The following is a 12,786-nucleotide window of genomic DNA, read 5'->3' as shown; positions in this document are numbered from 1 at the left end:
TACAATGTAACATTATAAAATGCTTTAAAATGAAATGTTATATGTAAATACTAAATGTTATGTTATAATATGTACATGCTTTAAAATAAAACGTATTATGTTAAATTACAATGTAACATTAGAAAATGCTTTAAAACGAAATGTTATGTGTAAATACCTAATGTTAAATTATAAAATGAAATGTTATATGTTAATACTAAAAGTGATATTAAAATATGAATCTGCTTTTTAAACAAAATGTCATGTGTGAATTCTAAATGTAACATTTTTTTATGTGTTTGCTTTAAAATAAAATGTAATATGTAAATGTTCAATGTAACCTTTTAAAATGCTTTTAAATGAAGTGTTATGAATAAATACTTTATGTTACCTAATAAAATGAAATGTTATATGTGAATACTAAATGTAATATTTTCAAATGTATTTACTTTTAAATAGAAAGTAATATTGAAATGTACAATATAACATTATAAAATGCTTTTAAATGAAATGTAATATGTTATTACCTTATGTAACATTATAAAATAAAATGTTATTTTAGAATACTAAATATGATTTTATTTATTGCATCTGCTTTTGAAACAAAATGTAAAAAGTAAATACAAAATTTGATCTTTTAATATGTATTTGTTTTTAAATAAAATGTAAAGTATTAATGTACAGTTTAATATTATAATATACTTTTAAGTGAAATGTTATATGTTATAACTAAAAGTAATGTTTTAATATGTACCTGCTTTTAAATAATATGTTATATGTAAATGTACAATGTAACATTAGAAAATACTTTTAAACAAGATGTTATGTGTAAATACTTAATGTTTTATTATAAAATGAAATGTTATATGTTAATACTTAATGTGATATTAAAATATGAATCTGCTTTTAAAACAAAATGTAATGTGTGAATACTAAATATAATATTCAAATATGTATTTGCTTTTAAATGAAATGTTATAATAAATGTACAATGTAACATTTAAAAATGCTTTTAATTAAAATGTTATATGTAAATAATCAATGTAACCTTTTAAAATGCTTTTAAATGAAGTGTTATGTGTAAATACTTTAAGTGACCTAATAGAATGAAATGTTATATGTAAATAATAAATGTAATATTCTAATATGTATTTGCTTTTAAATAAAACGTTATATGTAAAATTACAATGTAACATTATAAAATGCTTTAAAATGAAATGTTATATGTAAATACTAAATGTAATGTTATAATATGTACATGCTTTAAAATAAAACGTATTATGTAAAATTACAATGTAACATTATAAAATGCTTTAAAACGAAATGTTATGTGTAAATACCTAATGTTAAATTATAAAATGTAATGTTATATGTAAATACTAAATGTGATATTAAAATATGAATCTGCTTTTTAATCAAAATGTAATATGTAAATACTAAATGTAACATTTTAATGTGTTTGCTTTTAAATAAAATGTAATATGTAAATGTTCAATGAAACCTTTTTAAATGCTTTTTAATGAAATGTTATATGTAAATACTAAATGTTATATTTTAATATGTGTTTGCTTTTAAATAAAATGTTTTAAGTAAATGTACAATGTAATCTTTAAAAATGCTTTTAAATGAAATGGTTTGTGTAATCACTTAATGTTACCTAATAAAATGAAATGTTATATGTGAATATTAAATGTAATGTTATAATATGTACTTGCTTCATAATAAAATGTAATATGTAAATGTATAATGTAACATTATAAAATGCTTTTAAATGAAATGTTATGTGTAAATACCTCATGTTACATCATAAAATGAAATGTTATATGTTAAAATGCTTTTAAATGGAATGTTATATTTAAATACTAAATGTAATGTGTTCATATGTACTTGCTTTTAAATAAAACGTTATATGTAAATTTACAATGTAACATTATAAAATGCTTTAAAATGAAATGTTATATGTAAATACTAAATGTAATGTTTTAATATGTACATGCTTTAAAATAAAACGTATTATGTAAAATTACAATGTAACATTATAAAATGCTTTAAAACGAAATGTTGTGTGTAAATACCTAATGTTAAATTATAAAATGTAATGTTATATGTTAATACTAAATGTAATATTCTAATATGTATTTGCTTTTAAATAAAATGTAAAGTATGAATGTACATTGTAATATTATAAAATGCTTTTAAATGAAATGTTACATGTAAATGTTCAATGTAACCTTTTAAAATGCTTTTAAATGAAATGTTATGTGTAAATACTTAATGTTACCTAATAAAATGAAATGTTATATGTGAATATTAAATGTAATGTTATAATATGTACTTGCTTTTTAATAAAATGTAATATGTAAATGTAAAATGTAACATTATAAAATGCTTTTAAATGAAATGTTATATGTAAATACCTTATGTTACATTATAAAATGAAATGTGAATACTAAATGTAATATTCTAATATGTATTTGCTTTTTAATAAAATGTAAAGTATAAATGTACAGTGTAATATTATAATATGCTTTTAAGTGAAATGTTATATGTAAATACTAAATGTAATATTCTAATATGTATTTGCTATTAAATAAAATGTTATAAAAAATGTACAATGTAACATTTAAAAATGCTTTTAATTAAAATGTTATATGTAAATAATCAATGTAACCTTTTAAAATGCTTTTAAATGAAGTGTTATGTGTAAATACTTTAAGTGACCTAATAGAATGAAATGTTATATGTAAATAATAAATGTAATATTCTAATATGTATTTGCTTTTAAATAAAATGTAAAAATAAACGTACAATGTAACATTTTAAAATGCTTTTAAATGAAATGTTATATTTAAATACTAAATGTAATGTGTTCATATGTACTTGCTTTTAAATAAAACGTTATATGTAAAATTACAATGTAACATTATAAAATGCTTTAAAATGAAATGTTATATGTTAATACTAAATGTAATGTTATAATATGTACATGCTTTAAAATAAAACGTATTATGTAAAATTACAATGTAACATTATAAAATGCTTTAAAACGAAATGTTGTGTTCAAATACCTAATGTTAAATTATAAAATGTAATGTTATATGTTAATACTAAATGTGATATTAAAATATGAATCTGCTTTTTAAACAAAATGTAATATGTAAATACTAAATGTAACATTTTAATGTGTTTGCTTTTAAATAAAATGTAATATGTAAATGTTCAATGTAACCTTTTAAAATGCTTTTTAATGAAATGTTATATGTAAATACTAAATGTTATATTTTAATATGTGTTTGCTTTAAAATAAAATGTTTTAAGTAGATGTACAATGTAACCTTTAAAAATGCTTTGAAATGAAATGTTATGTGTAAATACTTAATGTTACCTAATAAAATGAAATGTTATATGTGAATATTAAATGTAATGTTATAATATGTACTTGCTTCATAATAAAATGTAATATGTAAATGTATTATGTAACATTATAAAATGCTTTTAAATGAAATGTTATGTGAAAATACCTCATGTTACATCATAAAATGAAATGTTATATGTGAATACTAAATGTAATATTCTAATATGTATTTGCTTTTAAATAAAATGTAAAGTATATAAAATGTAATATTATAAAATGCTTTTAAATGAAATGTAATATGTAAATGTTCAATGTAACCTTTTAAAATGCTTAAAAATGAAATGTTATGTGTAAATACCTTATGAAACATTATAAAATAAAATGTTATATGAGAATACTAAATATAATTTTATTTATTGAATCTGCTTTTGAAACAAAATGTAAAAAGAAAATACAAAATGTAATATTTTAATATGTAATTGTTATTAAATAAAATGTAAAGTATAAATGTACAGTGTAATAATATAATATGCTTTTTAATGAAATGTTACATGTAAATGTTCAATGTAACCTTTTAAAATGCTTTTAAATGAAATGTTATGTGTAAATACTTAATGTTACCTAATAAAATGAAATGTTATATGTGAATATTAAATGTAATGTTATAATATGTACTTGCTTTTTAATAAAATGTAATATGTAAATGTAAAATGTAACATTATAAAATGCTTTTAAATGAAATGTTATGTGTAAATACCTCATGTTACATCATAAAATGAAATGTTTTATGTGAATACTAAATGTAATATTCTAATATGTATTTGCTTTTAAATAAAATGTTAAGTATGAATGTACATTGTAATATTATAAAATGCTTTTAAATGAAATGTAATATGTATATGTTCAATGTAACCTTTTAAAATACTTTTAAATGAAATGTTATGTGAAAATACCTTGTTACATTATAAAATAAAATGTTATATGACAATACTAAATATGATTTAATTTATTGAATCTGCTTTTGAAACAAAATGTAAAAAGAAAATACAAAATGTAATATTTTAATATGTAATTGTTATTAAATAAAGTGTAAAGTATAAATGTACAGTGTAATAATATAATATGCTTTTAAGTGAAATGTTATATGTAAATACTAAATGTAATATTCTAATATGTAATTGTTATTAAATAAAATGTAAAGTATAAGTGTACAGTGTAATAATATAATATGCTTTTAAGTGAAATGTTATATGTAAATACTAAATGTAATATTCTAATATGTATTTGCTATTAAATAAAATGTTATAAAAAATGTACAATGTAACATTTAAAAATGCTTTTAATTACAATGTTATATGTAAATAATCAATGTAACCTTTTAAAATGCTTTTAAATGAAGTGTTATGTGTAAATACTTTAAGTGACCTAATAGAATGAAATGTTATATGTAAATAATAAATGTAATATTCTAATATGTATTTGCTTTTAAATAAAATGTAAAAATAAACGTACAATGTAACATTTTAAAATGCTTTTAAATGAAATGTTATATTTAAATACTAAATGTAATGTGTTCATATGTACTTGCTTTTAAATAAAACGTTATATGTAAAATTACAATGTAACATTATAAAATGCTTTAAAATGAAATGTTATATGTAAATACTAAATGTAATGTTATAATATGTACATGCTTTAAAATAAAAAGTATTATGTAAAATTACAATGTAACATTATAAAATGCTTTAAAACGAAATGTTGTGTTCAAATACCTAATGTTAAATTATAAAATGTAATGTTATATGTTAATACTAAATGTGATATTAAAATATGAATCTGCTTTTTAAACAAAATGTAATATGTAAATACTAAATGTAACATTTTAATGTGTTTGCTTTTAAATAAAATGTAATATGTAAATGTTCAATGTAACCTTTTAAAATGCTTTTTAATGAAATGTTATATGTAAATACTAAATGTTATATTTTAATATGTGTTTGCTTTAAAATAAAATGTTTTAAGTAGATGTACAATGTAACCTTTAAAAATGCTTTTAAATGAAATGTTATGTGTAAATACTTAATGTTACCTAATAAAATGAAATGTTATATGTGAATATTAAATGTAATGTTATAATATGTACTTGCTTCATAATAAAATGTAATATGTAAATGTATAATGTAACATTATAAAATGCTTTTAAATGAAATGTTATGTGTAAATACCTCATGTTACAGCATAAAATGAAATGTTATATGTGAATACTAAATGTAATATTCTAATATGTATTTGCTTTTAAATAAAATGTAAAGTATGAATGTACATTGTAATATTATAAAATGCTTTTAAATGAAATGTAATATGTAAATGTTCAATGTAACCTTTTAAAATGCTTTTGAATGAAATGTTATGTGTAAATACCTTATGAAACATTATAAAATAAAATGTTATATGAGAATACTAAATATGATTTTATTTATTGAATCTGCTTTTGAAACAAAATGTAAAAAGTAAATACAAAATGTAATATTTTAATATGCAATTGTTAATAAATAAAATGTAAAGTATAAATGTACAGTATAATAATATAATATGCTTTTGAATGAAATGTTACATGTAAATGTTCAATGTAACCATTTAAAATGCTTTTAAATGAAATGTTATGTGTAAATACTTAATGTTATCTAATAAAATGAAATGTTATATGTGAATATTAAATGTAATGTTATAATATGTACTTGCTTTTTAATAAAATGTAATATGTAAATGTAAAATGTAACATGCTTTTAAATGAAATGTTATATGTAAATACCTTATGTTACATTATAAAATGAAATGTTATATGTGAATACTAAATGTAATATTCTAATATGTATTTGCTATTAAATAAAATGTTATAATAAATGTACAATGTAACCTTTTAAAATGCTTTTAAATGAAGTGTTATGTGTAAATACTTTAAGTGACCTAATAGAATGAAATGTTATATGTAAATAATAAATGTAATATTCTAATATGTATTTGCTTTTAAATAAAATGTAAAAATAAACGTACAATGTAACATTTTAAAATGCTTTTAAATGAAATGTTATATTTAAATACTAAATGTAATGTGTTCATATGTACTTGCTTTTAAATAAAACGTTATATGTAAAATTACAATGTAACATTATAAAATGCTTTAAAATGAAATGTTATATGTAAATACTAAATGTAATGTTATAATATGTTCATGCTTTAAAATAAAACGTATTATGTAAAATTACAATGTAACATTATAAAATGCTTTAAATCGAAATGTTATGTGTAAATACCTAATGTTTAATTATAAAATGAAATGTTATATGTTAATACTAAATGTGATATTAAAATATAAATCTGCTTTTAAAACAAAATTTAATATGTGAATACTAAATGTAACATTTCAATGTGTTTGCTTTTAAATAAAATGTAATATGTAAATGTTCAATGTAACCTTTTAAAATGCTTTTTAATGAAATGTTATATGTAAATACTAAATGTAATATTTTAATATGTGTTTGCTTTTAAATAAAATGTTTTATGTAAATGTACAATGTAACCTTTAAAAATGCTTTTAAATGAAATGTTGTGTAAATACCTTATGTTACATCATAAAATGAAATGTTATATGTGAATACTAAATGTAATATTCTAATATGTATTTGCTTTTAAATAAAATGTAAAGTATGAATGTGCATTGTAATATAATAAAATTCTTTTAAATGAAATGTAATATGTAAATGTTCAATGTAACCATTTAAAATGCTTTTAAATGAAATGTTATGTGTAAATACCTCATGTAACATTATAAAATAAAATGTTATATGAGAATACTAAATATGATTTTATTTATTGAATCTGCTTTTGAAACAAAATGTAAAAAGTAAATACAAAATGTAATATTTTAATATGTAATTGTTATTAAATAAAATGTACAGTGTAATAATATAATATGCTTTTAAGTTAAATGTTATATGTAAATACTAAATGTAATATTCTTATATGTATTTTCTATTAAATAAAATGTTATAATAAATGTACAATGTAACATTTAAAAATGCTTTGAATTAAAATGTTATATGTAAATAATCAATGTTACCTTTTAAAATGCTTTTAAATGAAGTGTTATGTGTAAATACCTTAAGTTTCCTCATAAAATGAAATGTTATATGTAAATAATAAATGTAATATTCTAATATGTATTTGCTATTAAATAAAATGTAAAAATAAACGTACAATGTAACATTTGAAAATGCTTTTAAATGAAATGTTATATTTAAATACTTAATGTAATGTGTTCATATGTACTTGCTTTTAAATAAAACGTTATATGTAAAATTACAATGTAACATTATAAAATGCTTTAAAATGAAATGTTATATGTAAATACTAAATGTTATGTTATAATATGTACATGCTTTAAAATAAAACGTATTATGTTAAATTACAATGTAACATTAGAAAATGCTTTAAAACGAAATGTTATGTGTAAATACCTAATGTTAAATTATAAAATGAAATGTTATATGTTAATACTAAAAGTGATATTAAAATATGAATCTGCTTTTTAAACAAAATGTCATGTGTGAATTCTAAATGTAACATTTTTTTATGTGTTTGCTTTAAAATAAAATGTAATATGTAAATGTTCAATGTAACCTTTTAAAATGCTTTTAAATGAAGTGTTATGAATAAATACTTTATGTTACCTAATAAAATGAAATGTTATATGTGAATACTAAATGTAATATTTTCAAATGTATTTACTTTTAAATAGAAAGTAATATTGAAATGTACAATATAACATTATAAAATGCTTTTAAATGAAATGTAATATGTTATTACCTTATGTAACATTATAAAATAAAATGTTATTTTAGAATACTAAATATGATTTTATTTATTGCATCTGCTTTTGAAACAAAATGTAAAAAGTAAATACAAAATTTGATCTTTTAATATGTATTTGTTTTTAAATAAAATGTAAAGTATTAATGTACAGTTTAATATTATAATATACTTTTAAGTGAAATGTTATATGTTATAACTAAAAGTAATGTTTTAATATGTACCTGCTTTTAAATAATATGTTATATGTAAATGTACAATGTAACATTAGAAAATACTTTTAAACAAGATGTTATGTGTAAATACTTAATGTTTTATTATAAAATGAAATGTTATATGTTAATACTTAATGTGATATTAAAATATGAATCTGCTTTTAAAACAAAATGTAATGTGTGAATACTAAATATAATATTCAAATATGTATTTGCTTTTAAATGAAATGTTATAATAAATGTACAATGTAACATTTAAAAATGCTTTTAATTAAAATGTTATATGTAAATAATCAATGTAACCTTTTAAAATGCTTTTAAATGAAGTGTTATGTGTAAATACTTTAAGTGACCTAATAGAATGAAATGTTATATGTAAATAATAAATGTAATATTCTAATATGTATTTGCTTTTAAATAAAACGTTATATGTAAAATTACAATGTAACATTATAAAATGCTTTAAAACGAAATGTTATGTGTAAATACCTAATGTTAAATTATAAAATGTAATGTTATATGTAAATACTAAATGTGATATTAAAATATGAATCTGCTTTTTAATCAAAATGTAATATGTAAATACTAAATGTAACATTTTAATGTGTTTGCTTTTAAATAAAATGTAATATGTAAATGTTCAATGAAACCTTTTTAAATGCTTTTTAATGAAATGTTATATGTAAATACTAAATGTTATATTTTAATATGTGTTTGCTTTTAAATAAAATGTTTTAAGTAAATGTACAATGTAATCTTTAAAAATGCTTTTAAATGAAATGGTTTGTGTAATCACTTAATGTTACCTAATAAAATGAAATGTTATATGTGAATATTAAATGTAATGTTATAATATGTACTTGCTTCATAATAAAATGTAATATGTAAATGTATAATGTAACATTATAAAATGCTTTTAAATGAAATGTTATGTGTAAATACCTCATGTTACATCATAAAATGAAATGTTATATGTTAAAATGCTTTTAAATGGAATGTTATATTTAAATACTAAATGTAATGTGTTCATATGTACTTGCTTTTAAATAAAATGTTATATGTAAATTTACAATGTAACATTATAAAATGCTTTAAAATGAAATGTTATATGTAAATACTAAATGTAATGTTTTAATATGTACATGCTTTAAAATAAAACGTATTATGTAAAATTACAATGTAACATTATAAAATGCTTTAAAACGAAATGTTGTGTGTAAATACCTAATGTTAAATTATAAAATGTAATGTTATATGTTAATACTAAATGTAATATTCTAATATGTATTTGCTTTTAAATAAAATGTAAAGTATGAATGTACATTGTAATATTATAAAATGCTTTTAAATGAAATGTTACATGTAAATGTTCAATGTAACCTTTTAAAATGCTTTTAAATGAAATGTTATGTGTAAATACTTAATGTTACCTAATAAAATGAAATGTTATATGTGAATATTAAATGTAATGTTATAATATGTACTTGCTTTTTAATAAAATGTAATATGTAAATGTAAAATGTAACATTATAAAATGCTTTTAAATGAAATGTTATATGTAAATACCTTATGTTACATTATAAAATGAAATGTGAATACTAAATGTAATATTCTAATATGTATTTGCTTTTTAATAAAATGTAAAGTATAAATGTACAGTGTAATATTATAATATGCTTTTAAGTGAAATGTTATATGTAAATACTAAATGTAATATTCTAATATGTATTTGCTATTAAATAAAATGTTATAAAAAATGTACAATGTAACATTTAAAAATGCTTTTAATTAAAATGTTATATGTAAATAATCAATGTAACCTTTTAAAATGCTTTTAAATGAAGTGTTATGTGTAAATACTTTAAGTGACCTAATAGAATGAAATGTTATATGTAAATAATAAATGTAATATTCTAATATGTATTTGCTTTTAAATAAAATGTAAAAATAAACGTACAATGTAACATTTTAAAATGCTTTTAAATGAAATGTTATATTTAAATACTAAATGTAATGTGTTCATATGTACTTGCTTTTAAATAAAACGTTATATGTAAAATTACAATGTAACATTATAAAATGCTTTAAAATGAAATGTTATATGTTAATACTAAATGTAATGTTATAATATGTACATGCTTTAAAATAAAACGTATTATGTAAAATTACAATGTAACATTATAAAATGCTTTAAAACGAAATGTTGTGTTCAAATACCTAATGTTAAATTATAAAATGTAATGTTATATGTTAATACTAAATGTGATATTAAAATATGAATCTGCTTTTTAAACAAAATGTAATATGTAAATACTAAATGTAACATTTTAATGTGTTTGCTTTTAAATAAAATGTAATATGTAAATGTTCAATGTAACCTTTTAAAATGCTTTTTAATGAAATGTTATATGTAAATACTAAATGTTATATTTTAATATGTGTTTGCTTTAAAATAAAATGTTTTAAGTAGATGTACAATGTAACCTTTAAAAATGCTTTGAAATGAAATGTTATGTGTAAATACTTAATGTTACCTAATAAAATGAAATGTTATATGTGAATATTAAATGTAATGTTATAATATGTACTTGCTTCATAATAAAATGTAATATGTAAATGTATTATGTAACATTATAAAATGCTTTTAAATGAAATGTTATGTGAAAATACCTCATGTTACATCATAAAATGAAATGTTATATGTGAATACTAAATGTAATATTCTAATATGTATTTGCTTTTAAATAAAATGTAAAGTATATAAAATGTAATATTATAAAATGCTTTTAAATGAAATGTAATATGTAAATGATCAATGTAACCTTTTAAAATGCTTAAAAATGAAATGTTATGTGTAAATACCTTATGAAACATTATAAAATAAAATGTTATATGAGAATACTAAATATAATTTTATTTTTTGAATCTGCTTTTGAAACAAAATGTAAAAAGAAAATACAAAATGTAATATTTTAATATGTAATTGTTATTAAATAAAATGTAAAGTATGAATGTACATTGTAATATTATAAAATGCTTTTAAATGAAATGTTTCATGTAAATGTTCAATGTAACCTTTTAAAATGCTTTTAAATGAAATGTTATGTGTAAATACTTAATGTTACCTAATAAAATGAAATGTTATATGTGAATATTAAATGTAATGTTATAATATGTACTTGCTTTTTAATAAAATGTTATATGTAAATGTAAAATGTAACATTATAAAATGCTTTTAAATGAAATGTTATATGTAAATACCTTATGTTACATTATAAAATGAAATGTGAATACTAAATGTAATATTCTAATATGTATTTGCTTTTTAATAAAATGTAAAGTATAAATGTACAGTGTAATATTATAATATGCTTTTAAGTGAAATGTTATATGTAAATACTAAATGTAATATTCTAATATGTATTTGCTATTAAATAAAATGTTATAAAAAATGTACAATGTAACATTTAAAAATGCTTTTAATTAAAATGTTATATGTAAATAATCAATGTAACCTTTTAAAATGCTTTTAAATGAAGTGTTATGTGTAAATACTTTAAGTGACCTAATAGAATGAAATGTTATATGTAAATAATAAATGTAATATTCTAATATGTATTTGCTTTTAAATAAAATGTAAAAATAAACGTACAATGTAACATTTTAAAATGCTTTTAAATGAAATGTTATATTTAAATACTAAATGTAATGTGTTCATATGTACTTGCTTTTAAATAAAACGTTATATGTAAAATTACAATGTAACATTATAAAATGCTTTAAAATGAAATGTTATATGTTAATACTAAATGTAATGTTATAATGTGTACATGCTTTAAAATAAAACGTATTATGTAAAATTACAATGTAACATTATAAAATGCTTTAAAACGAAATGTTGTGTTCAAATACCTAATGTTAAATTATAAAATGTAATGTTATATGTTAATACTAAATGTGATATTAAAATATGAATCTGCTTTTTAAACAAAATGTAATATGTAAATACTAAATGTAACATTTTAATGTGTTTGCTTTTAAATAAAATGTAATATGTAAATGTTCAATGTAACCTTTTAAAATGCTTTTTAATGAAATGTTATATGTAAATACTAAATGTTATATTTTAATATGTGTTTGCTTTAAAATAAAATGTTTTAAGTAGATGTACAATGTAACCTTTAAAAATGCTTTGAAATGAAATGTTATGTGTAAATACTTAATGTTACCTAATAAAATGAAATGTTATATGTGAATATTAAATGTAATGTTATAATATGTACTTGCTTCATAATAAAATGTAATATGTAAATGTATTATGTAACATTATAAAATGCTTTTAAATGAAATGTTATGTGAAAATACCTC

This window comes from Cloeon dipterum, unplaced genomic scaffold, assembly GCF_949628265.1.
Source record: "Cloeon dipterum unplaced genomic scaffold, ieCloDipt1.1 scaffold_10_ctg1, whole genome shotgun sequence".
NCBI lineage: Eukaryota > Metazoa > Arthropoda > Insecta > Ephemeroptera > Baetidae > Cloeon > Cloeon dipterum.
The sequence above is the reverse complement of the archived record's forward strand: the minus strand, read 5'-3'. Positions refer to the sequence as shown.